We start from the raw sequence: 27,574 nt of genomic DNA, 5'->3' as shown, positions 1-27,574 counted from the left end.
TTTGGTAGCCCATTGTAGCCAACTTCCAACAACTGTGCCTCAGGAACAAGACAAAACATATACATGCTGCTATCTCTGAACCGACTAAAGTAATTCTCTAGATAAATTAGAAAATGAGGGAGTTTCTCCTAACAAACTGTAACCACTGATTTTTATCATATTCTCTAATACTTCTTCAAATGCATACTTATGCTAATGCCTGCTGCCAGGAACATGTCGACACTATCAATCTTTTGTTAGGCTCTTTTCCATGGAAACAAACCAGGCTTAAGGGCCCTGAGAGAATTCACTGCAGCTTCTGTGACTAAAAATTATGGTTGGTAAGGAAATGAGCGTCAACTGTGCAAAGATAAATTACAAGGGCATTCATCATAGCTGACATATAATGAGAGATAAATAATCTTCAACATGCCAATTTAATTTACTACAAGAAACATACCCATCTATGTAACCAGAATACTTGTTTCCACATGAGGAGCATATGCTTTTCTTGTAGCCAAATTGTAATCATTGAATTGCTTAATCAGCACAGAATCTGAACAGGTGGCATAATTAAATAAAATAAATGCTCAATAACAAAGACAGCCCAACATTGAAGTCTATACACCATTAACAGTGGTTTTAGATGAATGATGGGATTATAGCTTATCTTGCCTGCACTTTTTATATCCTTGTATTATTTGAATTGCTTATTATAAGTACCTCTTTATAACCAGGAAAAATAGCACTTCCATTTTGAAATAAGCTAGGAAAAATAAAGTTATTAAAATTAATAGAAAATTGTGGCTACATATGGCATAAAATACCTAAGGAGTAACATAAGAAATACTGGGGGGATCTACATGATGAAAATTATGATTATTAGGACATAAAAAGACTTGACTAAATGTCTCTAGAGGAGGAGAAATGTTACAAGCACGTTAATTCTGACCAAATGAATTTATAAATCAAATGCTACCATGATAAATATCCCTAAATGAATTTTTTTAGATGAAGTAGAATTTTACAAAGTAATTTTTTTATTTTTTAATTAATTTATTATTTTTTTTGGCTGCATTGGGTCTTCGTTGCTGCGTGCGGGCTTTCTCTAGTTGCGTTGAGCGGGGGCTACTCTCTTCGTTGCGGTGCGCGGGCTTCTCATTGCGGTGGCTTCTCTTGCTGTGGCACACGGGCTCTAGGCACGCGGCTTCAGTAGTTGTAACACACAGACTCAGTAGTTGGGGCTCGCGGGCTCTAGAGCGCAGGCTCAGTAGTTGTGGCGCACGGGCTTAGCTGCTCCGCAGTATGTGGGATCTTCCCGGACTAGGCCTTGAACCCATGTCCCCTGCATTGGCAGGCAGATTCTTAACCACTGCGCCACCAGGGAAGTCCCCAAAGTAATTCTTATATTCAAGTTAATGATGAATTGGAGAACAGTAGCTAAGAAGATATTGAGAAAGAATAAACAAGAAATTTTACTATGAACAAGGAAGGAACAGACCAGGGGTCAGCAAACCACAGCCAATGGGTCAAATCTGGCTGCACACAGATCTTGCATTCACTGTCTCTGGTTGATTCCCTGAGTGAATAGTTGCAACAGAGACTCTGTGGCCTACAAGCCTCATATATTTGCTATCTGGAATTTTACATAAAATGTTTGCCAACCCTTGCAATAGACACTTTAATTTTGCTGTCATGCCATAGGCTCTTCTCTAAGGGAGCTCATTAAGACCAAGAGAAGGCAAATTTACGAGGTAATACAATCCATGAATATCACAAGTAAGCAGAAGCTGGCAGGTAGAGAAATAAAGGTTGGGGAAGCCAGTTAATAGCAAAAGAGGACTTCCCTGGCAGTCCAGTGGTTAAGACTCTGCACTTCCACTGCAGCGGGCACGGGTTCGATCCCTGGTCGGGGAACTAAGATCCCACATGCAGTGCAACCAAAAAGAATTTTTTTTTAATTAAAAAAATAAAAGCAAAAGAAGCATGAAGGAACTTTAAAAATACTGATGCCTGTGGCGATTAAATCACAATATCTCACCCTGGTTTATTTTTAAAGTTCCTCAGTTGATTCTAATGTACAGCTCTGATAGAGAGCCACTGAGCTAGAAGGAACAGCAAATGCACAGTGGCTGAGTGATGTCAGTGGTGTAGCACAAGAGTAATGAACCAAAAATCCCCGCTGTTAAGGTGCCCAGAGCTGCTCGAATCCAGTTCCCATACTCAATATTGTTCCTATACTTAGATTCCCGTTATAGCCCCATTTTCCACATTGTTCAACATATTTATACAAAATAAACCCCTATTAATGAGGCAGGCTGCGTGATTCTTCATTTCTTGAGACTAAAAGAGCCAATTTTATATAGAAATTTGTATCAGAAATACAGCTGCATGAAAACAGACCCCCAGGAGAAATAGAAAACATTTGGAATTGTTAGGGTATGACTGTAGGGTAGAAAATCATACACAATCCCCTCCAGACACCAGGATGCAAAGTTTTTTTTACAAGTCCAGGTTATGTTGTGGCAAAGCCACTAATTATACAATTGCCTTTGTGACTGATACATACAGCCACTTAAGGTGAAGCACTGAGGCTATTGGTAGTGGTTGTATTATAGCAACAACAAAAAAATAAGCAGAGCGGGGTTTGGCAGTTATTTCTCTTCTGACAATGATGTGCAAATTCCAACATAACCATGAGGTGCTGACCCTGGAAAGCATGATTTTATCTCTCTTATAGCTAGACATGGTGCTCAGTTACCATTCCAACAGGCATGGAATAACATGGATCGGACCATAGGTTCCCAAGCTTGAGAACCACTGGACTAAATGTGTCCAGTGTTCAGGTTCCTACAAATGTTACGCCCGCATCCTTCTAAAGATCACCACCCTATCTATTGTCACAGCTGTAGCACAGCCCTTAATGACCAGCTTTTGTTTCACATTATCTAGTACTACATCCTCTCCAATGAGCACGACTGTCGGGACCAATCCACACACTGCCAGCATGTCTAAGCATGAAAAAGCACTGCACAAGTAAAGATAAACTAGGCCAATTAGATTCTCACTCTTTGGAATTTGAGTAGAAACAATGAAAACTAGGTCATTACCAGTAAAAGCTGAAGCTGAAAGCCTCATTGAAGTAGTGGCAAAGCCAGTCATGAGGAAGAAAAAAAAAAAAGTAGAGAGGAAGAGAACAGCTGAACAAATAACTGATTTAATTCAAGTCAACGGCACAATGGAAAAGGTCTACAAACTCCATGTGCTTAAATTAAGCTCCTAGAGCCACCACAGATGCAATTCCATACCACACTGTTCTTAAGATTCCTATGAAATCCTATCTTCCTTACTGTGTGTATCTTACTATGTGTATCTGTTTGATAAATGTCTATTTCTTGAGCTAATCCTGCGTCTTATTTCTTGAAACCAGAAATCTTATGTAATTTAGAAAATAATGTAGAGTTGGGCTACATAAACAGAACTTTGGCAGGAAGTAAAATATTTAGACCTGGTTATGACTTGGTGGTGGGGCAGAGAACAGACACACCCCACCACAACCCAGGCTAGAAGGTTAAGGGCCTACAGTAACTGCAGCCAAGTTATTGTCACAGGACCACACATCCAATGAAGGTAACTTGTGGTAGAATTGCAACAGAGAAAACTGAAGTGGCCAAGAAGATCAGACAGGTGGATGCTTCTAAAATCGGCAGGGAAATTTCTAAAGTGGCCTCATGACATCAGACTATAGCATCTGGCTGTGACTTACTCTCCAATATTTCTGCTGGAAAAGAGCTGGAAAAGTATAAACAGAAGCATCTTTAGAAATGAGAAAATGAGATGAGGGGCATATGTGATTAGTGGTCAAGATGTAGAAATGCAATACAAACACACCTGAATCAAGTGGTGGCTACACTCACAGTCTCATCTAAGGTAAACTGTCCCACTCATAGTTCTGGAGATGAGGCAGTCTGAGAGAGCAATGAATTTTAGAATATGACCTGTCCTGTCACCCAAAGCTGAATGTACCAGGTCTGGGACACACTACCTAAGTGCTGTGTCATTGCACGACTCAGAAACTGACTACCCAAGCAGGGGGTGAGCTAAGCCATTTAAATCCTTGCATTGAGGAATAAAGTTTGTGAAATACAAAAAGAGTGAGGCCCATAGCAGAGGGAGCTGAATATTAAATGACAGCGCTGGGAAACATGAGATACAGCCAAGGACACTGGAGCAATAAGCAAGGTTTAGTGATGAATAACTGAAAATTTATGAGGAAGCAGAATATAAACAAAACTAGGAAGTAAACTAAATCTTGAGTAGATAATGAGGAAGGCAAAAAAGCAGAGAAAAGGAGGAATGAAGACATGTGATATATGGCATAAGGTCAGTTAATAATACTATAGCGAATACTGAAAATTTGCCAAGAGAATAGATTGCAGGTACTCTCATCACAAAAAAATAGGTAACTAGGTGAGAAGAAAGTCAATTAGTTTGATGGTTGACTATAGTAATCATTTCACTATGTATATCAAATCATCAAGTTGTATACCTTAAATATACAGAATTTGTATTTTAAAAAAAGATGTTAAAGGTAGCATACTAGATGAATGATACAAACCCCTGTTGCTTGCATCTATCTTGGAACCGTTTCCAATCCTCAAACCATTTTCCTCAGAGAGGAAACTGAATTTCATTTTCTTTATTTTTTAATTGTCTTATTCAAATACTGGATTTTCTTTATTTGGACTCTTATGAAACCTTTGTCTACCTTAGAGGCTGGCCATGCATAGCCATGGGTGGTCTAAATTGCCTGGCTGACCCAAGAGAGGTCCGTTTCTTGAAAATAAAAGAACCTACAATACCAGAAATTGCTAACAGAATTCCAGGCGTAACTGAAGCTCACCAAGAATGTGAGTTTGCTCGATTTGGTTAGGGTGTCACAGTAGGGGATAAGGAAGTGAGAATCCCCCCACATATTAGAATAGAATGATAATAGCCACTAAGGAGGCCATGACAGAGCTGTTAATTAGGCATTTAAAGCCATCAAAGATGATGCTGTGAGGGACCTGGCGACTGTTGCAATAGAGCAACTTTCCAAGTTTTTCTTTAATGGCCAGGTAGTAAATATTTTAGGTTTTGCAGGCCATTTGGTCTGTGTCACAACTACTTTGCCACTTTAGCATAAAAGCAGCCATAGACAATACATAAATGAATGTGTGGCTGTGTTCCAATAAAACTGAAATCTGATTTTTGTATAATTTTCACAGGTTATAACACTATTCTCCTTTTGATTTTCTTCAACCATTAAAAAATGTAAACACCATTCTCCACTCACAGGCTGTATATACATATATAAAAAAAGCGGTGGGCCACGTTTGGCCCGTGGGCCATAGCTTGATATATAGAAATGGAAGGTTTTATCAAAGATGGTCATGCAAGTATTTTTTAACTTGATTATATTTGAGATACTCAAGGATATTCTGATGACTGTGTAAACTTTCTGTTTAATGGGTTACTCCTGTTCTTTTTTCTAAACCGTCTTAACCCTTTTTAAGTGCACAGTTCAGTAGCATTAATCATATTCATATTGCTGAGCAACAAATCTCCAGAAATTTTTCATCTTGCAAAATTCAAACTCTATACCCACTAAACAACAGCTCCTCATTCTCCCCCTCCCCTCAAGCCCCTGGCAATCACCAGAGTTTTAAGAAACACTGTGTGAGCCAAAGGAGACCTGTCTACAGGAGGGATTTAAGCTCAGAGGATGCCAGCTTACTCACACTATTTCACTCGGTGCCTTATAAAGTTGCTTAATCCACAGTAAGAAACAATTACATTAGAACAAAGATACACATACATACAAACATATAGCTGGAACAAAAATTTCACAAAGTACTTACCCTTTGCCAGATGGAGGCTAGTATTTTCTCATTTTTAAATATTATATCTTCATCTGTTCTTTCCTAATCTATTCGAATCTATACAATTCCATTCAAAACTGCGACCTAGTTTTAAACACTACCCAAGGAAAACTGCCAACCCCAGGCCAAGTTGAACGGGTAGTACTACACACTCATGTTTCATACCACATGGGAAAAGGGTAATACTACAAACAAGTCAAAATTATAAAGAAGCAGAAGCTATGGGGTTATAAGAGCATTTATAAACACACTGCATTCGGGACTTCCCTGGTGGTCCAGTGGGTAAGACTCCATGCTCCCAATGCAGGGGGCCCAGGTTCAATCCCTGGTTGGGGAACTAGATCCCACATGCATGCCGCAACTAAGAAGCCCACATGCTGCAACGAAGATCCCGCATGCCGCAACTAACACCCAGGGCAGCCAAAATAAATAAATAAATAAATATTTAAGAAAATAAAATAAACACACTGTGTTGGCCTGCAGCATTTAAACAAATTTAAGCTAACAGCTCAAACTCAGGCTCCTTGCAGAGAGCTGGAAATCTTGTCAATGTTGGGCAGCATTTTTACTGGGCAACAATCAACAGGAGCCAAGGAGTAATAGGCTTCTCCTTTGGATGAAAGGTTCACGTTCCACTGGACCACAAACCTAAACACTCCCTGTTAGAAGCATCAACTGCTCTTCACCATTGCATTTGAAATCTTTATTTTATTTTAAGAGAATTCTCTTTTCCAATGTCTGTATCAAAAGTAGAGCAACAAAAGAAAAGCCAAAAAAAAACAAAACAAAACAAAAACAAAGCAGTGTTTCAAGAAATAAATAAGAAAATAAATATCAGAACCATCTTACACATTTACCCCATCTGGACCCTGCATGCATTTGCTATTGCAACCCTTGAAATAAAGGATGCAGAAGCCAGGTGTTAATGGATGCATTGGAAGCTAGAAGAAACGAAGCAAAGTAAAAGAAACAGAGACTAAGTGTAATAATCATATTAACTGCAGAACACAAAAGTAAAGACCCACAAACATATTTCCAAATAAAGTCGCGTTCTCAGGTACCAGGGGTTAGGATTTTAACCTATCTTTGGGGAGACACCCAGGGTGGCTTCTACGATGTCGTCGTAGTGAATGACGAAGTGGAGTCTGGTGAGAGCGGAGAGCTGTTGACCATTTTTCAAGTGAGAGGGAAACAAGAGAAAAAAAAGACTGAACCCTGTTTATTCTAGGATTTAAGGGATATTCAGAGTAAGGAATAGTATTCTTAGGCATAAGGAAACATCCATCAATTACAGTATGAGAGCTATTATATGTGTTCATAGAATTCCATATCTACCCAGAAGTATTGTAGATTGTAGATTTTTTATCAACTTGCACAAAATCTTAAAAAAGAAGAAAAAAAAAACGACCCACAAACTGCTGCTGTTGGTATATAAATATCTAATTAAGCTGGGATAAGTCAGGCCTAGTACATTTGTATTTTCAGGAATTAGAATTGGGCTATCAGAAGTAGTAATCATAGATAGCAAAGGGAACTGAAGCTGAAAGGATAGACAGCAAGCCAACACAATGCAGAGAGGTGAGGCCACGAGGGCCACAAACAAGCAAAACTTATGATAAAGGTGAAGCTCTCAGAACATTGTAAATCAACTATACTCCAATTTAAAAAATAAATAAAGTATACAATTCAGTGGGGGGAAAAAAAGGTGAAGCCCTAAGTAAGCAGAACCTACGAATAAGCTAAAAATATGAGGCAGAGAAAAAAACTAAAACCAAGTGAATAGGTAAGCCAATAGGCAATGGGAGAAATAACACACAAAACTTAAGAAGACAGAGTTAACTCAGTTACATAAATGGCACAATCCTAACGTGAAGATCCGCAAACTCCTTTTGCTGAGTTTCCCAGAGCTTCTTTGGACCCAGATCCCATCCCTAATGGGCATAACCATATTAAGGTCCCCCTATAATTGGCATTTCATGTGATGCCAGTCACCATTATCTCCCCACAAGTCACCAGCCAATAACCTGTCATTAGCTCACTGGTGAATTTGTTTCTAGCAATCAGAAGTACCTAACCAATGGTAAGAAGCAGAACAGCCCCTCAAGAGGAATGCAATTTAGGGAATTGGCTATGATCTTCCAGAAAATCCCTTGTTTTAAAGATGCTGTGCAAACCAGCTTGTGACATGAAATTTACATTTTATACCCACTTTAGAAGGTGAGACTTTGAGAGACTTGCTAGATGCTGCAAATAAGCTGCGTTAGGGAGCTAAACCAGAGAGAATAAAGTACATATGTCATAGTGTCACCCATGCCCAAAATTCTTCTAAAGGACACTGTACTGCAAACAAGTCTAGCTAAGAAAGCATTCTTGTGACCAAGAATCCCTCCTCTGAATCCACGGCTATTCAGAGCAAGGGGAAGTAAGGATCAGATCCGAGGACAGACATCCACAAGCTGGTCAACAGCCTATGACTTGCTGTGACATGAAAGCTGTCCCCAAACAAGGATGAGGTAAGAAAATTAGATTCAACTTACAACTGAGGAAAAACAGAGGGACAAAACCTCTGCAGCTGAAATGAATGGATATGCGATGAAAGAACATACCACAGCCTATGCAAGAATCATGAAGGATTTAAGTAAGATCTACTGTAAGCACAGAAATCAGAAGCTAAAAATAAGCAAAAACTCCATCAGCAATAGGATAAAGAACAGAGGATAAGGAAACCAGACAGCAGCAGGAAGAGACTCAAGGATATAGAGAAAGTAGGGTCGTGTAGTCATTTGTGAAACTGTCGCTTCCAAAGATGGTTAGGTATGGCATCTTTCGGATGTCCCATGACTGGGATGCCTTCTAGTTTTAGAGCAATTAAATGACTCTGGATATACCTATGATAGATGAGTTGTGTTAGTCTAAAGCACTTCGGGATTATAAAAAGGGAAAGAAAAACATTTCCACAGAGCAATCAATAGGGGGACATGGCCTAGACCTGCCAAATAACTACTGCTACCTCTACAGTCTCAGGAAACTTAACCCACAGGCAATCAGAGTCTCAATTTAATGACAACTGGGCAGCATGGAGAACAAGAGCGGAAACAGATAGTTTGCAGAGAGAAAGATGAGGTAGAATGGAGGCCACGCCTACAGAGGCTGCACAAGCTCGTTATGAATGAGAAAAAAACATAAGTATTCAGTAGCTAGGAGGTAGAGGAAGACAGAGTATGAGGAAACCAGTTGGAAGTAGAAGCAAGATGACATGCAGAAAACCAGAGAAATAAACTGAATCACATTAATAATGCCACAGTGGAGTCAAGTTCTGTGAACTTCTTAAACTGATCCAAATGAGCCCATTTCTTGCAATAAAATTTGGATTGCAAGGAATAGACCCTGAAAAGGAATGTAATAAATATGGAATTGGTTATATTGAAGCAGCAAGGTAGACAGCCAAGCAAATCACTTTTATATCCCAGAACATAATACTAATGACATACAAAGCACCCAGTCTGGCTACCACCTGTGCTCTCAGAAACTTAGAATTGTGAAATATGTACAGAAACAGGTAATCAGTAGCAGACACTGGAGGTGAAAAAGTGCTCTAAGAGGTTATATGGGGAGATGAGAGGCATGAACATGAGGAAGTCCACCATGACTAAGTAGAAACTATGAGAGCAAAAGTTATAAAGCAAAATATCACAGAGCAGATGTTGGCAAACCACAGCCCACAGGCCAAATTCAGCACCATCTTTTTTTTAAAAATAAATATGGTTTTGTTGGAACACAGCCACGTTTGTCTGTTTATGTGCTGCCTCTGGCTGCTTTCATGCCACAGTGGCAAAAACCATATGGTCCACAAAGCCTAAAATATTTACTATCAGGCCCTTTACAGAAAAAGTTTGCCAATCCATCACAGAGGACAGAATAGGCCAGTGGAAGCAAAGCTGAGAAGTCACACAAAAGAAACAGGGGCAGACAGAATATTTAAGTCATGTTATAAAAGCAGAAAACTGGAGAAAAAATTCTAAAACTCCTTCTGCTGAGATCCCCACTAGTACCCTAACTATCACCCCCTGAACCCTGAATGTGCTGGACATTCAGAAAAATTAGTTATATACCACACACAAAGACAGGATCCCCAACGGAAAAAGACTTATATTTAAAAGTAAATAAAGCATGAACTATATGAAACTATAAAGTGAAGATAAACTATATTTATCTTCACTGTGAAGTGCAAGGGGAGAATAAACCATAAAGAAAAAAGATATTTGAGCTACATAAAAATGAACTTCTATGTCAAATTGAGGGAAACATCTGTGACATATATGGTAGATCAAAATTCAGTGTGGGGCTTCCCTGGTGGCACAGTGGTTGAGAGTCCGCCTACCGATGCAGAGGACACGGGTTCGTGCCCCGGTCCGGGAAGATCCCACATGCCGCGGAGCGGCTGGGCCCGTGAGCCATGGCCGCTGAGCCTGCATGTCCGGAGCCTGTGCTCCGCAACAGGAGAGGCCACAACAGCGAGAGGCCCGCGTACAGAAAGAAAAAAAAAAAGAAAAAAGAAAATTCAGTGTGAAAAAGAAACTTAAAAATAAGACCCAAGAAAGATTTTTAGCTGTTCCATGTCATTAGGAATCAAATAAATTAAAACATCAAGGGAGACCACTTTTCACCTTTGCATCTGGCAGATTTTTTAAAACCACAATATAGTATATTACTGAGGATATGAAAAAACAGGCATTCTCATACACTAGATGGAATTGTACATTTAATCCAACCTTAGGAAACAAACATGGAGATGTGCAAAAACTTATTTACAGGGATGTTACACAAACTTAGAAGGGCAGCAATTGAACGAGGGCCCAAATATCAGATACAAATTATTTTTTATATTATAATGCCAATTAAAACAGATGTTTAATTTTTTATTATTAAATTTTTTCTTTTTATTAAACAGATGTTTCAGAGGGCATGGGACAGTTTGAGATATGCTGAATTTAAAAGCTCAGGCAGGGCCTCCCTGGTGGCGCAAGTGGTTGAGAGTCCGCCTGCCGATGCAGGGGATATGGGTTCGTGCCCCGGTCTGGGAGGATCCCATGTGCCGCGGAGCGGCTGGGCCCGTGAGCCATGGCCGCTGAGCCTGCGCGTCCGGAGCCTGCGCGTCCGGAGCCTGTGCTCCGCAACGGGGGAGGCCACAGCAGTGAGAGGCCCGCATACCGCAAAAAAAAAAAAATAAATAAATAAATAAATAAAAGCTCAGGCAACAAGGTTTCATTAATGACCCTAACGTCAACAACTGACAAAGACTGTCACTCCAACCAAAAACTCACTTTTGAACACAGAAACAAAGTAGTAAAAAACTAAAATAGGGCTTCCGTGGTGGCGCAGTGGTTGAGAGTCCGCCTGCTGATGCAGGGGACACGGGTTCGTGCCCCGGTCCGGGAAGATCCCACATGCCACGGAGAGGCTGGGCCCGTTGAGTCATGGCCACTGGGCCTGCGCGTCTGGAGCCTGTGCTCCGCAACGGGAGAGGCCACAACAGTGAGAGGCCCGCGTACCGCAAAAAATAATAATAATAATAAAATAAAATAGAAAATAAAATTTAAAAATAGCGAATTTAGCAGACCTAATTCAATACTCTTGAAAACTAGGAAATTTTCTTCTGGAAATACAAGGTAGGTTCATTATAAGGAAAGCTATTAAATATAACAAATACAACAAAAGGGCAAAGAAAAAGATTTACTTCCATGTTCAACACTTACTAGACTGAGATCCCTGTTACTTTGTTCAGATCACATTTTGAGACATCAATGGAAGGATTAATTCCTCCTAATCCTGAAAGCCATTTAGGGTTTGATATAGCAAATTACCAAAACCACAGTTCCCTACGTTGACTGCTAGGAGAGTGATTACATCCAAAGTAACCTCTGTATCAGATTCACTTTTGGGCCTACATAGGGTAGAAGACATGCTGGTGAAGAAGGTAAACACTAGAGCTGTTAATGTAAGAATAAGAACAAATAACAGACATAAAGTCACTTCTAAGCCATGCAAAGAAAAGACCTGTGGCAAGGAAGAAGATCCTCTAAGGAATGATAATAACATGGCCCATGAGGATTCTATCGCTCTACCAAGAACTCAGGCCAATATCTAGGTGACTATTAAGTCATGCACATAATACACAGATCATGAGACACTTTCCAGTGCTAATTCAAGTAGAGCTGTGTTACTGTCATTGTATTACAAGCATTTTGAATAAAGATCACCCTGAATATTTGCTTTAACATATCACCTCAAGTGTTATTTTAAAGTCTTCGTGTATATACAGTATAGAACAAGGATAGCATGCTATGGCCCATGGGCTGAATCCGGGCTGCCACCTGTTTTTGTAAATGAAGTTTTATTGGACCTCAGTCCTGCCCACTTGTTTCCATATTGTCTATGGCTGCTTTCATGCTACAGGGAGGGGAAAGGTGTATGAAAAATTAGGATAAACTCATAATTAGGAAACATGAGTAGTACTTTATTGATACTTGAGAATGGCTAAAATTTAAGTCATCCCTGAAAAGAAAAAAATAAGGGAACCATATAGGATAAACGAATAGCTACAGTGAGGCATATAAAACATAGTTCTTTCTGTATACATAGCGAATTTGTGAATGTGCTTTCTTGGTGAGCTTAATTTGAGTGGAAAGAAATTCAGAGGCAAACTGACTACTATAAGATTCCATACTTTCTAGGATCAGCTGTAAATCTAAGTCCCACAGAAAAGAAAATGGGTGGGGAGGGGAACATCTGTAGTCATAGTACATTTGACCTATGCCAGTGGTTTGCAAACTTTCTGTGAAGGGCCAGATGGTAATGCTTCAGTCTCTGTGGATCATATGGTCTGCGTTGCAACTACTCAACTCTACTGTAGTGTGAAAGGCAGCCATGGACAATAGTGAATGAGCATGACTGTGTTCCAACAAAACTTTATTTACAAAAACGGGCAGCTGGCATGTGGGCCATAGCTTGCCAAGCCCTATAGTCTATGTTAACTACCTGGACACTGTCACCTTACCAGCAATAAAATTTATGAAAGTATTAATTGTTAGGTATTCTTGTTGTTTTCCACTTGATATTAACAGAAAATAATTTTATCAGCATTGTCTGCTAACGGAAGGCAATGTTTATGTGTAATTCGGGCTTGGACATGCTGATCTACACAGCAGGCTGCTCCAACCCCTGATACACCTACACCTGAGTTAAGATTCTGCAAGCGATGGGATTTTCAGTTGTAACTCTGACTTTTGTGATTCCTTTTTGTTTGTGTAAAAGGAAGTATAACCTCATAGAAACTATACAACATAAACATCATGCTGGAGGGTGGGGGTAATAATAAAAGGTGAGAAGACAAAGAGAAATAGTGAATGGTGGTGTGGGAAAGAAATAAATGCTAATCCATCCAAAGTGGTCATCTCTAAAAGTTAGACGGGCCTACACAACCCTTGCACCATCTCTCTTGTGCATCTGTATCTCCCTTCAAGAATGAACCACTCACATGTGCCCCTATATCCTGGAAGACGACAGTGATGAAGAGCCCACAAAGGGTCAGAAAGTCCCAACAACTAAGAACGTGCTCAAAACATTCTAGTGCTTCAAGTAAGGTAGCTGAGATATTTGGAGTGTGACTCACACAGCTCTACCACTGGCTCCCTGTGTTCCATGGGTGACAACACTTGTCTGATCCTCAGTTTTATTATCTGTAAAGGAGGAACAAATCCTACTTCCCAGAGGTAATGTTAATTTAAAATGAGATAGCAAATAGGTGTGAAGCACTCACCTAGAACATAAAAGGCACTTATAACTAATAAGCACTATTATTAATATTATATGACTTTAGAAAGGAAATGTTCAAATGTTGTATGTGGGTGCTGGATGACTAGCCTAAAGAGAAAAGAAAAAGAAAAAACAACAGACCTGCTGTCACAAAAGGAAAGGAGGATGGATAACAAGGCTAGGGAAGCCCTAGGGCAAGAAATGGCATTCAGACAGCAAAAGCCAAATTTATACCTCCCACTTTGGCCCAGATAGAGAAAGTGACAGAAGACTTTTTTAACTGCATGCTAACATTCATATGCTTATACATGAACAATGTCATTTTAAAATAAGTTCTGGTGAAGGATACAGAATGCAGGGACTCTCTTTGGATCAGACTTCTCTGTAGGGAAAAGACCATGTTTCTGTCACTCAGGTTCCCAGTGCAGGCTAATCTACCTAATTCTGCCAGCATGAAGTATCCAAACACACCAGAGACTATACCAAGAACATTATGTTATGAAGGCACCATCTCAAGACCATCTTTATGAGAAAAGGTGACTTTTATTGCTTCCATAAAAAATGGCAGATACCAAGGAATGATATGGCCCTCGGGTATTAACTCTGGATGGAGGAGCTACTAGCTTAAGATAGAGGTGGCTTCTGCAGAGATCTCCCAAGAATGGCCATTTTATAGATGCTGCCCAGTTTAATTATGAACCATTTCATTATTCCTTAAAGCCTATTAGGGGGCTGATCCCTGAGGAGCCAAAAATGAATGCTGGTCCAATTGGTTTAAATGGAGTGCACAGGAAGACGCTGCTGCCTCTGAAATTACTAATCCAAAGTGCCATATACTTGGCGGCTGCTGAAACAACAAGCCTCTGCTAATGAGCTGGCTTTTGACAAGATGTATGTAGCTCCATAGTCTGATAAAGAAAAACTCTCAACAAGTCTGGTTTGAAAGATTAGACTCTCCCCGAAGGGGAGTGTAATCAGTGTCATGTTGACATTATTTATGACATGCAGCTTCTGCCACCGAGTTTACTTGGGAACCATTTCAGTTCTCGTGACCCTCTGCAGGGGTGTTCTCAGACTGGGTAAGCATATAATCCACCCCAACTGTTTTGAGAAGGATATATCACAGAATAAACTGCAGGCTTTAAAAGTACTGGCCCCTGGAAATAACATTTCTAAGAGCCTCACTGACAGGAGTCAAGGCAATGTCAGTCTTTCCTCCCCGCTACTTACCTTAATCACTGTGTTACCTTAATCACTGAGAAGACCCCCTCTTCTGCTGCACGTGCACTCACATGGAAAATCTGGTAGACTCTCTAAAACACTTTTCAAAGATATCCTTCAAAATTCAGCCTAGTGAGGGGTTACAAAAAGGAAAAAGATTGCTTTCATTATCTATGACCCTCCCATACTCAGCTTGTCAGCCTCCACTGCACTGATAGACAGTGGAATGTATGAAAAGGAAGAATGGGAAGGGGAGAGAAAAAACACACAGTATTGCTTAGTCCAACCCAACCATTTTTAAAGCCATTTTCACACCAAAAATGGAGAAACTTCTGATATAACATTTATGGTACACATTTACTTACTTATTGGTTATTTATTCTTTTGTCTACTCTCATAGGAATGAAAGTCCATGATGGCAGGACTTTGTTAATATCTAGAACAGTCTCTGGCACTTAGTAAGCACCTAATAACTGTCTGTTGAAGGAAGGGGGGAAGTGCCAGGTCACAACCATCTCTTCTCTGCCACCAACTGGGGAACCCCACAGAAACCACCACCAACTTACCAAGACTTCCTAATGGCTTCACAAGGACATCCTGGGCAATGATGCTTCATTCTGGCTTGCTGGTGAACCCACTGGGCAGGAAGCCTCAGGATAAGTGACAGGTAGGTCTTAGTGTTGCTCTTGACCAATGACAAGGTTTCAGGCTGCCCAGGAATCTGCATTTTTAACAAGCATCCCAGGTGATTTTATGTATAATAAAAAAAAATCACACCATGGACATTTCCTTCATCAGAGGAGCACAATCTCAGAGGCTATTATAAAAATCTTTCACAGTATGGAATAAAAATGTTTCTGTCTCACACAGCCTCCTTGGAATTAGATGGAATCTAGAGGAAGCACTGGGTGGAAGACACAGTATTGGGCTTGGATTCAAATCCATTTTCTATACCAACTAGCTATGATCTTGGGCAAGATATCATCTGCAAAAATGGGAGAATGGGAAAAGGAGAGGTTAGGCTCAGTACTCTCTAGTGTAGTCTGAATATTTTAAGATCTTTCCTCATATCATAATGGGAAAGGCCTAGTAAGACTACCTTTCCTGGCCCTTCCCACTAACTGGGCAAGCCCACAAGAGCCACTGACCACTTACTAAGACTTCACAATGGTTTGATAACCATGTGCAGGATGCTGATTTGAGTCTCTTCCAATTCTCTAGTAACCTCATTGGGCCAGGCAGGGCTCAATATACCTCTTCACCAGTGGCATGGTTTCTGATCGAGTTTGGTGTCACCTGTAGGATAGGGAGAAGGAAGAAGAAACAAATGTAAGAACAGTTAAGGTATGAGATCTAGCTTTAATTTTACTTTACCATAGTCAAGTCATCCAGTCCACACCATGGACCTCAGATTACATTCTGGCTAAGCACTATATTAGCATCACAATTATCTTTATCTGGCAAAGACTATTGCAATGCAAACAATTATTATTTAATAAGGATTCTTGCCTCTATTTTAAATGAGATAACTTGGGTACAGAGGCACCAAGTAACTATACCGAAGTGTTAGAACTCAGATCTGAACTAATGCTGATCCTTCTAGCTACCTACCCTCTTTAGACCTCAATCAATATCCTATCTTTGAATGGAGGTAAACTTGGTATCTTAGGGGCCCTTCTATGTCTGGCAATTATGCCCCTTTATTCCATACTCCTGACTAAAAGGCCCCCCTAAAAGTGAACTAAATCTCCATCTACTCATCATATGGCATTTAGTTCACACTGATGAGGAAAGGTAACAAAACCCTGGGCTCTGGACCAAGGCCTGTCATTTACAATCTCAACTCCCAGAAGGACTCACTTTACCTATACCTGAAAAGTAATAGAACATATCTTGTCCCTTATCAGCTGTGTGGGTTACCAAAAGGATCACAAGGAGCTAGGTAGGCCCGTGGCTAGTCCCCTACCTCCAAGACTCAACCACGAGGAGGAATGGGGCCCTGAGACCTAAGATCCACACAGGACAAGCCAAAGACCCCCCAAAGGGTCCCTTCTTCCCTAAGGAAGCAGCCTTCTGCCTCTAAGTTTCCCAGTCCCTAGCTGCTTAGCATGAAAAGCTAAGCAATTCAGTGACAGCCCAAAGCCCAGGCTATTATTATTAGATGCTGGCAGCACCAACTAGTGCAACTAGGTTTCCTGTTATTGCAGTGAGATGCAGGCAACCCTCAAACCCCAGGAAGACCCAAGGAGCAGTTTCTCAGGGCTCATTTTTAACTGTTTCACCCACAGTGAAATATAATAGTTTCTTATAATCTACTAGTGATCATGAGACCCAGGAGAAAGCTCTCCCACCATAGCTGGGGAAGATTCATAATGCCAAGTGGTGTGTGTTGGGGGCGGGGGGAGATGAGGAGGCAGCCTTGATGGGTTTGAGCCTTCTCTTTATTGGATAAAGTAAAGCAGCCGTTACTAGAGCAAGATCTGCACACCCATAAGCAGCTGCTGCCACCAGCAATTATTTAGCTTATGAAAGCCCAGAGGGACATGGGTGGGAAAGGAATGTGTACAGGGTCTAATTGGGAAATAAACAGTAAGTGTAAAGCCTGATGCGTGAAATGCCTGCACTAAGGAGCCAAGAACAGTTAGTAGTTAAGCTAGTGCCTTTCTCTAAAGACAGAGATCTTATTTCCACCATGCCCTACTCCCACCCGGCCCAGCTCTTTTCCAAACTAAACTGCTCCGGTTTCCAGCCCCCTCAACCAACCCATTTATTCCACTTCTGTTCAGGTCAGCATATTTCAAAATGGAAACCGTTTCAATGTTTGTCTTAACTTTCAAAGTCACAAACACACGCTGTGAAAAAAAAATTCCAGAAATACATTAAGAATACATAGAAAGTAAAAATCACAAAATCCCAGAAAGTTTAACACTTGGGGTATATGCTTCCAATTACTTTTATGTATGTGTACAAACATGAATTTTTACTTAACAAAAATTAGATGAAACCATAGCCTTTCTTTCAATTAATATACTGGGTACATCTTTCCAAGCCATATACTCATCTACAAGACTATTTTCAGTTTTAATGCCTAAGTTGTATTATTACATGAATACACCATAATTTATTTATTCAAATTCCTACTTAGGGATAGGTAAGTTTTTCTATTTTTTTTTTTTTACTGCTATGAATATTGTGAACATTCCCATACCTAAATCTTTTAAAATATCCTTAGAACATTTTTTAAAAATACTTAGAATTTATTTAGAATATTTAGGGGTATATCCCTAGAAATGAAATTGCTGGGTCAAAGGGCATGCAATATTTATTCTGCCCACTAATATATATTGCCAAATTGCTCCTACAAAAGATTACACTAAAATTGGACATATCCCACCAACACTAGTATAACATTTTTTAATCTTTGCCCATGTGATAGGTGTTAAATGTAATATTGCATTTTTTATGAATACAGACATGTTTTACTAGGAGAATTACAAAGATGGATAAGATATGGCCTCTGCCCTTGAACTTAAATGAAGGGAGATAGACACAAACAGGTAACAGGTACCATTATCATATTCATGATAAAGATAAATAAGATTTCAGTTCATGGTGCTTCCTTTGACTCTGTGGCTATTGCTAACAGAAAAGGTCCAAAAGAATATTAGACAGTAGTCCAAATTAAAAATCCGTTTACTAAAACTCCAAGGAGTTGTGTAAAAGCTGACTATCACATCAGTGGCACTTCGATATCACTTTGTTGTTTCTCCTTCATCAATTCTTAAAGGAAAGAACAAAGCAGAAGCAGCTCAGAAAACCAGCTGCCCCCCAACCCCCAAAGCCAGCGAAGTGAATGAGGTGCAGGGCAGTATATTATTGGAAGGATTTACTGACACTGGATCTGGACTTCCATTTTTCCTTCGCCTATTATTTCCAGTAAACAACAGTGAGCTGCAGCCATTTTCTTTCAGAAACAAAATGTCTTATTCCCAGGCAGATCTGCTTGTACGTAGTTAGGCTGCAGTTTCCATACCATCTTGGAAAATACAGATAAGAATCAAAAGAGGTTATTTTTCTGCACCATAATGGGTCAGATACAGATGAAATCAAAATGGATGGCAACACAAGTACTTTAAAAACCCACCCAACAAAGATGGACGAATATGCAATAAAGCAGATACAGCAAAATGTTAATTGTACCATCTAGGGGGTGAGTATATGGGTTTTCACTGTACAATTCTTTCAATTTTTCTGTATGAAAATTTTCATAATAAAGTCCTGGGAAAAATCCAGCAAGCGGCTTGAAAATAACGCTGTAAGGCCTTTCCCTCCATTTTACTCCTAGAATGAGACTATCTGATATTCTCTCCCTTTTGCTTTTTTAGATCTACATTTCTTGCATCAGACTTGGAGCTCTCCAACTTTTTAATGAAGTGAAATGAATGACAATATACTCACAGACAGGTTACCAAGACAACGTGCGGTGGGTTAGAGAGGGTTGAGGGAAGGGCCCTAAGCTCTTGGAAGCGCAGGCTCACTACCTGTATAAGTCTGAGTAAGTGAATGTTTCAGAAATCCCACTTCTCAGTTTAAAAATTAGCATTCAGACCCTCTAAACATTTGCCTCAGCCTACTTTTCTGCTTTATCTCATATTAATTCCTATTTTCCATATATTCATTGCAAAGAGCTGTGTAGGAAGGAGGGGGGCAAGGGATAAGGCACCAAAGCATGAAATGTCCATATGCTTCAAGTTAGGATATAACAAAAGGAATTTTAATTTCTAGGGTTGAAGCTTGAAACTTGATGCTGAAGGACACCGTATAACTGACTGACTGCAGGACCCTGGGGGAGGCCTTATAATCAGTCTCCTAGTTTGAAGTGTGTCCTGGCTGGCCCATCTGTAAAACAGGAAAAAGACTCATCATAAGTAATAATGAATGAAGTAAATAAATGAGTTTCTGAGAGGCTAAAAGTTATCTCTGGTGAATGGAGAGGGGAATGAAACCATGACTGGTTGAGTAATACTCCAAAAAGGGTAGGCAATCTTTTTCTAGGGCCAGCCTTTGTGGGTCACCATGTCTCTGATGTGGCTACTCAACTCTGCTGTTGTAGGTCAAAGAGGCCACAGACAACACATCAACAAATAAGCATGGCTGTTTTCCAACAGAACTTTATTTGCAAAACCAGGCAGCCCATGGGCTGTATTTGCCCACCCCTGATCTAGAATGTGGAGTCCACATGGGAATACCATTTGGAGAATGACCTGAGGAGGAGTGAAAGGGGGATGAGTCTACAAATAGAAACCATTTAGCAAACATTAGACAGTGAGGATGAAGCTCCTGATCTGGCAGCTTTCACCCAGGTTCCGCCAAGGAAGAGACTGTCAGCAGTAGCAATAGTAGCAACATCTGTAAATACCAAGGATTGAAATCCAAACACAAAAATAGCATTATCTCATGAGAAACTCTTGAGAAGATATATACATAACTAGAAAGAAACAGCAAGTTTCTGACCACATGCATTTTGAAGAAAACAGTTGACAGTCCAGAGCCTGTGGAGATCACGTTAGCAGGCACACAATAAATGTTTGTTGATGAGTCATTCATTTATTCATCCAATAAACATTTACTGAGGCCTACTAATGTGCCAGGCTGGGCTCTGGAGATGAAGACACTGTCCCTGCCCTCAAGGAGCTCACAATCTAACTGATAACATAGGAAGAGAGACAGGCATATACACAGACAATTACAATACAACCTGATAAGTGCTGTAACACTTATCAGGTTGTATTATAATGGCCGATGTAAAATTTCTTTCCAGGGGGTGCTGCTCCAGGCTGCTGCTGGCTGTAACATCAAGAGAGGGGAGGAACAAATTGTCGAAACCAAAGGTTAAATGCTTTCAGGCTATTTCTAATATCCAGGCTCTCCCTAACTCCTGATCATAAATGAATTTGGGAACTAGACACTGGCATGACGTAAAATGGAACTCCCATCCTTAAGATAGGCACAGACCTCCAGTAAAGGACCTTCCCAATCACTTCCTCTACAACACAAGCTCTGTTGTTGTTGCTTTGTTTCATTTTGTTTTGTTTCCTTTTGCTTATTATATATCTGTCAACCTCCCCACCACACGCATAAGCCTAGTTTAACATCTGCAACTAGCAAAATGCTGAAACATGGGAGCTTACAACTAACTGAATTAACCCAGTATAACTGGATAACAAAAAGCAGCAAGTAACAGCTCACTTGACACCTCTAAATCCAACAATCCCCCCTTCACTGACAAAATAAAAATTAGAATGTTACTAAATATTAAAGAGATAGTATATAGCTCATGGAGTGGGAATAATAATTTAGAAAGGTTTAACTAATAAATATAATTAAACAGATTCTCTGAACCACAAATAACAGACTCAGTTTCAGGAAACCAAAATAAGATACCTTATCCCCCCCCAAAACCTTTGAGAATATATAATCTAAATCACCTCCATATTATAAATAAGAAAAATGAAACAGAGAGGTAACACACTCTTCCCACCACCTTCTCAAAATTCGGTGAGAGGTAGTAAGAGACTCCTTGAGGAGAGATTACTAGTGTTAACTGGTCATTTGGTTCAGATCATTTTATACAAAGATAGGATGGAATTTTTGTGTGTCACATACTGTTTCTTAATAGGGCCTGGTTTTTAATGGGTCTTCTGTCTCTGCAACAGCAAACTGAGCTGATGACATCAATAAATTGTTTCTGCTTACACTGAGATCCCTGTCTTGGGACCCAATGTCTCTGAGGCCACTATTTTGTATGCTTAACATACTATTTTCCCCTCAAGTCATTACACTGCTCTTATCTACCCTGTTCCATTCTGCCAATTGTCAGCCCACACGCACAATGTCTTCTCAGGTGTTGTGGTTTGTTCCTATTACCATTTTACATCTCCAAAGAGTTCCGTGTTATCTACAAATGTGAACATTCCACTATGTCCATATCCTCCCCCAGATCACTCATAAATAGTCAAAAGAACACCAGTTCCCGAATGGATGGGGGGAGGGGGACTACTGTTTTGTGTCTTGTCTACTTGGTTGCCATGTCTTATTAAGGACAAAATGTTGCCATGTCTTCTCCCCACACTCATGAGGGAGCATCACTGCTGTGCAGCAAACAGTGCTTTTCTTTTAGATGAAAAGAAATGGTTATCTATTTAAAGAACAAATAAATGTTATCTCAAAATGGCTACCAAGAATTTGACATGTATTCCATGCAGCAGTTGTCTTTGGAATCACAAACATTTCTTCATACTCAATGGCAACAAACATATACCAGGAGTGTATGTGCAACAAATGAGGTTTGTCATTTGCAACAAATGACAAGGGGTAATAGATTCTCACACAGAACACATAATATAGAGCTCTTACAAATAGAAAACATTCAGACCCAAGTCGAATAGTTCACAAAAGGAAATAGGAGCTAACAATTAACATTGAAGAGTCCAGCCTCGCCAATAATCAGAGAAATGTACCATAAATCAAAGATACCATTCTTTTACATATAAAGTAAGTAAAAAAAAATTTTATGTACCTAAATGACTGGGTACAAAAATTGACAACGTTTGGAACGCTATTTGGCAGGTCTTTACAATGTTCAAACTTTTTGATCAATAATGCTAATTCTGAACTCTGTTCTATAAAGAAATAACTCAAATAGATAAACAATATAAACTAAATGAAAAGACATTAATTACATAATTTAAAATACTGAAAATCTTAAGCTACTTCCATACAACAAAATATCATGAAACCATTCAATGACAATCACAGAAATGTTTAACATGGAAAAATGCACATTATAAACACAAAACACCATATAAAATAGTACAAATATGTGATCACTGTAGAAAAATGCAGAAAGAATGAAAAAAAGTGAACACATTTATTAACACTGGTTATCTCTGGGTGGTGAAATTATGGCTCTTTTTCCCTCATACTTGATGGTTATCTTCAGATGAAGCTACAATGGGTATTTACCAAATTTCTACATTGAGGGAACTATTCAAACTTAATGGAAGAAAAATCACAAAACAGAAGATAGAGTGATTTGACCACAATTTCAAATTTCTACTAACCAAAAATTTAGAAACAAAAATTAAAAGGCAAACAATAACCTGTAGTACATATTTCTAACATTACAGAAATCTGAGTAAGAGCCTTTATTTACAAAACACATTCAAATAGATAACAATAATAAACGCTAAACTAAAAACTCCAACAGATAAATCAGTATAAGACATGAACTAACATCACATGGAAAAAATAAAACTGCTAAGAAACATATAGAGGAAAACAGAATCCAAACTTACAACCAAAGAAATGCAAAATTAAATATTGTTTTTTTATCCATTAAAATAATGTTTTTAATAAATACTACTCAATGCTTGTGTGGGTAAAAATTGGTACAACCTTTTCAGGAAGAAACTTGGCAATACATATTAAGTGTTAAAAATGTTCATACCCTTTGACACAGTAATTCTGCTTCAATGAATCTATCCCAACCAAATAATAAAAGAAATCCATGTATTCTCTGTCTTTTATTATAAGAAAGAAAAGCGGTACCCTCTCCTTTACTACTGAACCTTGGTATTAACACACCAAAATATTAAAAATGGGTAAGGAAAAAATCGCTACTGCGGTAAATGACTGGTTGTCTCAAAGCGTCAGACCAGATCTCAAATCAGGCAAAACAAGAAGGGTGTGTCCAGCCTGCCGCAGTCGGCCATTTTAAACCCTCTGCAGAACAAAAAGCACAGAAGACAAGGGTAGGTAAGGATGGCCACCCCACTAGGCTCCAAACCAATTCTTTACTTTTTGTCTTCAACATATGCAACCCTGTACAATGCACTGAGTAAAAATCAGGAAACGGTTCTCCTTTCTTAAACAGCATAGATAAGTTACAAATAAAATTTGAAAACATAAAAGAAGGGTCCTTTAAATTTGCCCCATGATTTTGGTGGATAAATATAATGTTTAAGAGCACAGGATTCCAAAGCCACAGCACCTGGATAAAAATCCAGTCTCAGTCATTCAAACGGATATAAAGCCTTGGATTTACTTTACCTGTGTCCCTCAAATTTCTCATTTGTAAAAGATGAATAACGGTACTGCTATTTCATAACTGTCCAGAGTACTAAATTAGTTAAGGCATGTGTAAAAGCATGTAGATCCAGTACTTAGCACACAGTTTAAGCTCCAAAGACTTTTAAGCATAATTATTATTATAGATAGGGAAACAGGCCCAAAGAAGGAAAATGACCGTATGAGATCACAGCTAGGATTACTGAAAAGACCTGTCTCAATTTTGAATCCTGTGCCCCTGCTTCTACATATCTAACTGCTAAATTACTAGTTTTAGCGATTAACAGTAGATCCTTACTGACAGCCCTCTAAGAGCCATGACAGTGCTGCTGCCTAAAAAAATATATATATATATAGTCCCCCTAGACGAAACCGTGCTCAAAGTTCTACAGAAAAAAATAATTTAGAAGAAAGGGTGTGAACCCAGGTCACCTTCATACCACTATTATCATTTGCCTAAATCCTAGGTTTAAAGCAAAGTGGAACAAGCACTTGGAAACAGCCAAATCCTCACCCCTACAACCTCAAGGGGAGAAAACCAAGGGCTTCTGACCATCAGTAGGTTCTCACAATATTGCAACTGCTGGGTTCTGCTACTCTGATGGAATGAGAGAATGTGTCCAGAGCCAAGGACACCGGTCCACGATCTGCAAGTCCGACAGAGAGCCCTCCAGAGGCGTATTGCCCGAATGTGGCCTTGTCTCCAAGTGCTCCCGTTTTACACATTTCTTACACACAGCCTGCTGCCGTAACCTTTTGTAAAGTCATCGCCTCCGCATTTTTAAACCCACATTATCTATAGGCCAGAGAGGGGCTAAGATCCTGGGTTATTATCTGGTGGATCTGGCCACAGCCTAAGACAACTCCAACTCAGGCTAACCCCCCTCACCCAACTAGAAAGGTCGATCTGCTCCTCTGCAGGCCCTCCTAGCCCAAGATGGCCAAGCAAAAAGACAACTTACCTCCCCCCTCGCCATTTTGCAATCTTAATTACACGTACTCTACGCGCCTCCCCTCCCCGTCATTCCGTTTGAAATACGCATGCGCACCTCTCCCCTCCTCCCGTTAAAGCCATCACAAAGTCGTCTCGAATGCGCATGCGCACCTTCACTCTTCCCTTCCGCGCCTATCAACTACCAGCAATTTTGCTTTCCTAAATACGCATTCGACCCACCCCCCTGCCCCAAGCCTTGCGCGTGCGTACCTCCCGCTCTCCCCAATGGACGCCCCCCCACCCACAGACATCAGACCTCAAATACAGTGGACCCTCCGCGGATACGGAGGACTGACTATACTATGCCGTTCTATATAGGGGACTTGAGCATCCGCTGATTTTGGTATCCGCGGGGGTCCTGCAACCAATCCTCCGCGGTTACCAAAGGACGACTGCATATCTGCACGCTACCGCGCCGCGCATCCCCACACTCTCAAATACACGTGCGCACCGCGTCTGTCCTCCCACCTCAGTTTTTTATATAAAAGAGCCTGATGATATCTGGATGTGTTTCTCGCTATAGTTGTGCCCCAGTGCTCAATCAAGGAGAGCCATTACCAGCCTTCCCTAATGGGGGTAGGTGTGATAAACTAGGAAGTGGAATACGGGAAAGACGTCATTGCTTGCAGAGCAGATGCCAGATCTAGATAGAATCCGCCCCGACCCTCAGGGAGGGGCTTAGAGTACCCTCGGATTCCGTAATAAGAGCCACCACCCTGAACAAAGGCAAAGAAAGCTCTCATAATCTCCTAGTCCTACAACCACGACCTTTAAATACACCTTCTACTGCATATGAGGAACTCCAAAAAAAAATTTTTAAGCAAGGAACGTTATGGAAAATGCCGACGCCCAGGTGCCTCAACCCTGATTAATGGAAAGAAGTCTGTATTACTTTCACGATGGGAAGTAAATGCTCAACATCCTTTTGTAGGTCTGAGGCGCGTACTGTCCCCCATTTTTTCCTCTCGTGAACCGGGAGAACACACAAATTAAGGATCCCCCAGGGCCGAGTTCCCTCCGCCGCCCTCCATGTTCTTCCCCTATGTCGTTCCTTTACCTCCTGGCTGTATCGAAGGTCATAGCATGAATTCTTAGCGCCGGCCGTCCCAAGACAGGGTGAAGGGAGAGGCGGCACAGAGTTCGCGGCGCCAGGGTGGCAAGAGCAGGCCAAGGTGGCAGTGGACAGCAGGCAGAGGACCAGCCGTACCTCCAGCCGCAGCGCAGATGCCCAGACAGCGCCGCCTCTACAGGATCGCTGCAGTGTGCTTCAGGCGCATGCGCAGAGCCCGCCCTCTTCTCCCCACCCCTCCACCCAGCCGCAGCTTTCCTTGAGGCTGACCCTCCGGTGTTCCCCCTCGCCCAGGTCCCTGGCCCATCCTGCTTCTTCAACCTTTCTTCCTCTTGGTTACACCCGTTTTCACCACCATCCTTCCCTCAGCCCATCTTCCTTCGTCAATCCCTCTTCTGTTCTTAGCCCACCATTTCATTGCCAGTTGGCTGCCTTTATTCGCTCTGTTATCCGTGTATTCTTGGCCTTGCCTGGTCTGCAGCCCTACTGGGCCTCTTACTCCTCCCTTTGTGTGTCTGATGTTGCAAGTTGTAAAAGATACGGCAAAAGATGCTGTTTAAAAGATATTGTATCCACACAATCTTCTCCAAAGAAGCTCTCAAGCTGAGCCCAACTAGCTAATGTTGGGCAAACGACGCCTGATTATTGATGAACCCACAGAGGAGACCCAGAGGCAGGGGACCAAAAGACCCTATGCACAGAGCAAAAAGGGAAAAGGTGTTCAATCAGTTTGGGGATAAGAAGGAGTATGCAACACCTTTTTCTTTCTCTTCACAACCCTGGTATTTTCTGAACATTAAAAATACTGTTCAGTGTCCTTTGGTGCTAGATGCAAGGCTTGTTCCTGTCTTCTGTGAGAAATTCACAAATTAATTTTAAGAGAAGTGGCATCATTTATTCAACAGCCTCTGAAATAGATTCCTTTTCGGATGTGAAGAGGAGAGAATACAAAATAACATTTTGTTTCTCATTATGATGTTTTACTTTGGTGGCTGGTTCTTCTTGCTTTCTAAGAAAGCCAGTTTGGAAATACCAAAAACTAAGAACCCACAATTCTATAAATTCTGAGACCCATAAAATGTTTACAACATCATCCTCTCTAATTGTTTGGAATGTCATATTAACATTATTTGGAGACATAACGGAAGATTCTTTTTTGCCTAATATGCACAAAAAGGTTATATACAACAATGTGCAATATGCAGAAAGAAAAAAAGAGAAAAATAGAAATGCTTGAAGTTATAGTAGTATAAAAAACCTCACTCCTAAATTAAAAGAATCATTTATTATTGCACAAAAGTTAAAAGGGAATTTTGGGAATTCCCTGACAGTCCAGTGGTTAGGACTCTGCACTTCCACTGCAGGGGGCATGGTTTCTGTCCCTGGTTGGGGAACTAAGATCTCACAAGCTGCCTCAGCGTGGCCAAATAATAATAATAACAAAAG

The 27,574-nt window shown here is 40.4% G+C and overlaps 1 long non-coding RNA gene across 2 annotated transcripts; it reads right to left on the bottom strand.

The window, feature by feature from the left end:
* Positions 1–816: 816 nt before the first annotated feature.
* Positions 817–26,284, bottom strand: LOC132482007 (uncharacterized). 2 transcript variants are annotated; one of them, XR_009530854.1, is made up of 5 exons: positions 26,117–26,284; positions 16,092–16,232; positions 15,503–15,657; positions 14,963–15,065; positions 817–1,419 (listed from the first exon to the last, which is right to left on the bottom strand). It is a non-coding gene; the product is annotated as an uncharacterized LOC132482007 (long non-coding RNA). The 2 variants fall into 2 exon arrangements; XR_009530855.1 differs by lacking the exon at positions 26,117–26,284 and adding an exon at positions 25,028–25,086.
* Positions 26,285–27,574: the final 1,290 nt, after the last annotated feature.

This window comes from Mesoplodon densirostris, chromosome X (assembly GCF_025265405.1).
Source record: "Mesoplodon densirostris isolate mMesDen1 chromosome X, mMesDen1 primary haplotype, whole genome shotgun sequence".
Taxonomy (NCBI): domain Eukaryota; kingdom Metazoa; phylum Chordata; class Mammalia; order Artiodactyla; family Ziphiidae; genus Mesoplodon; species Mesoplodon densirostris.
The sequence above is the reverse complement of the archived record's forward strand: the minus strand, read 5'-3'. Positions and strand labels throughout refer to the sequence as shown.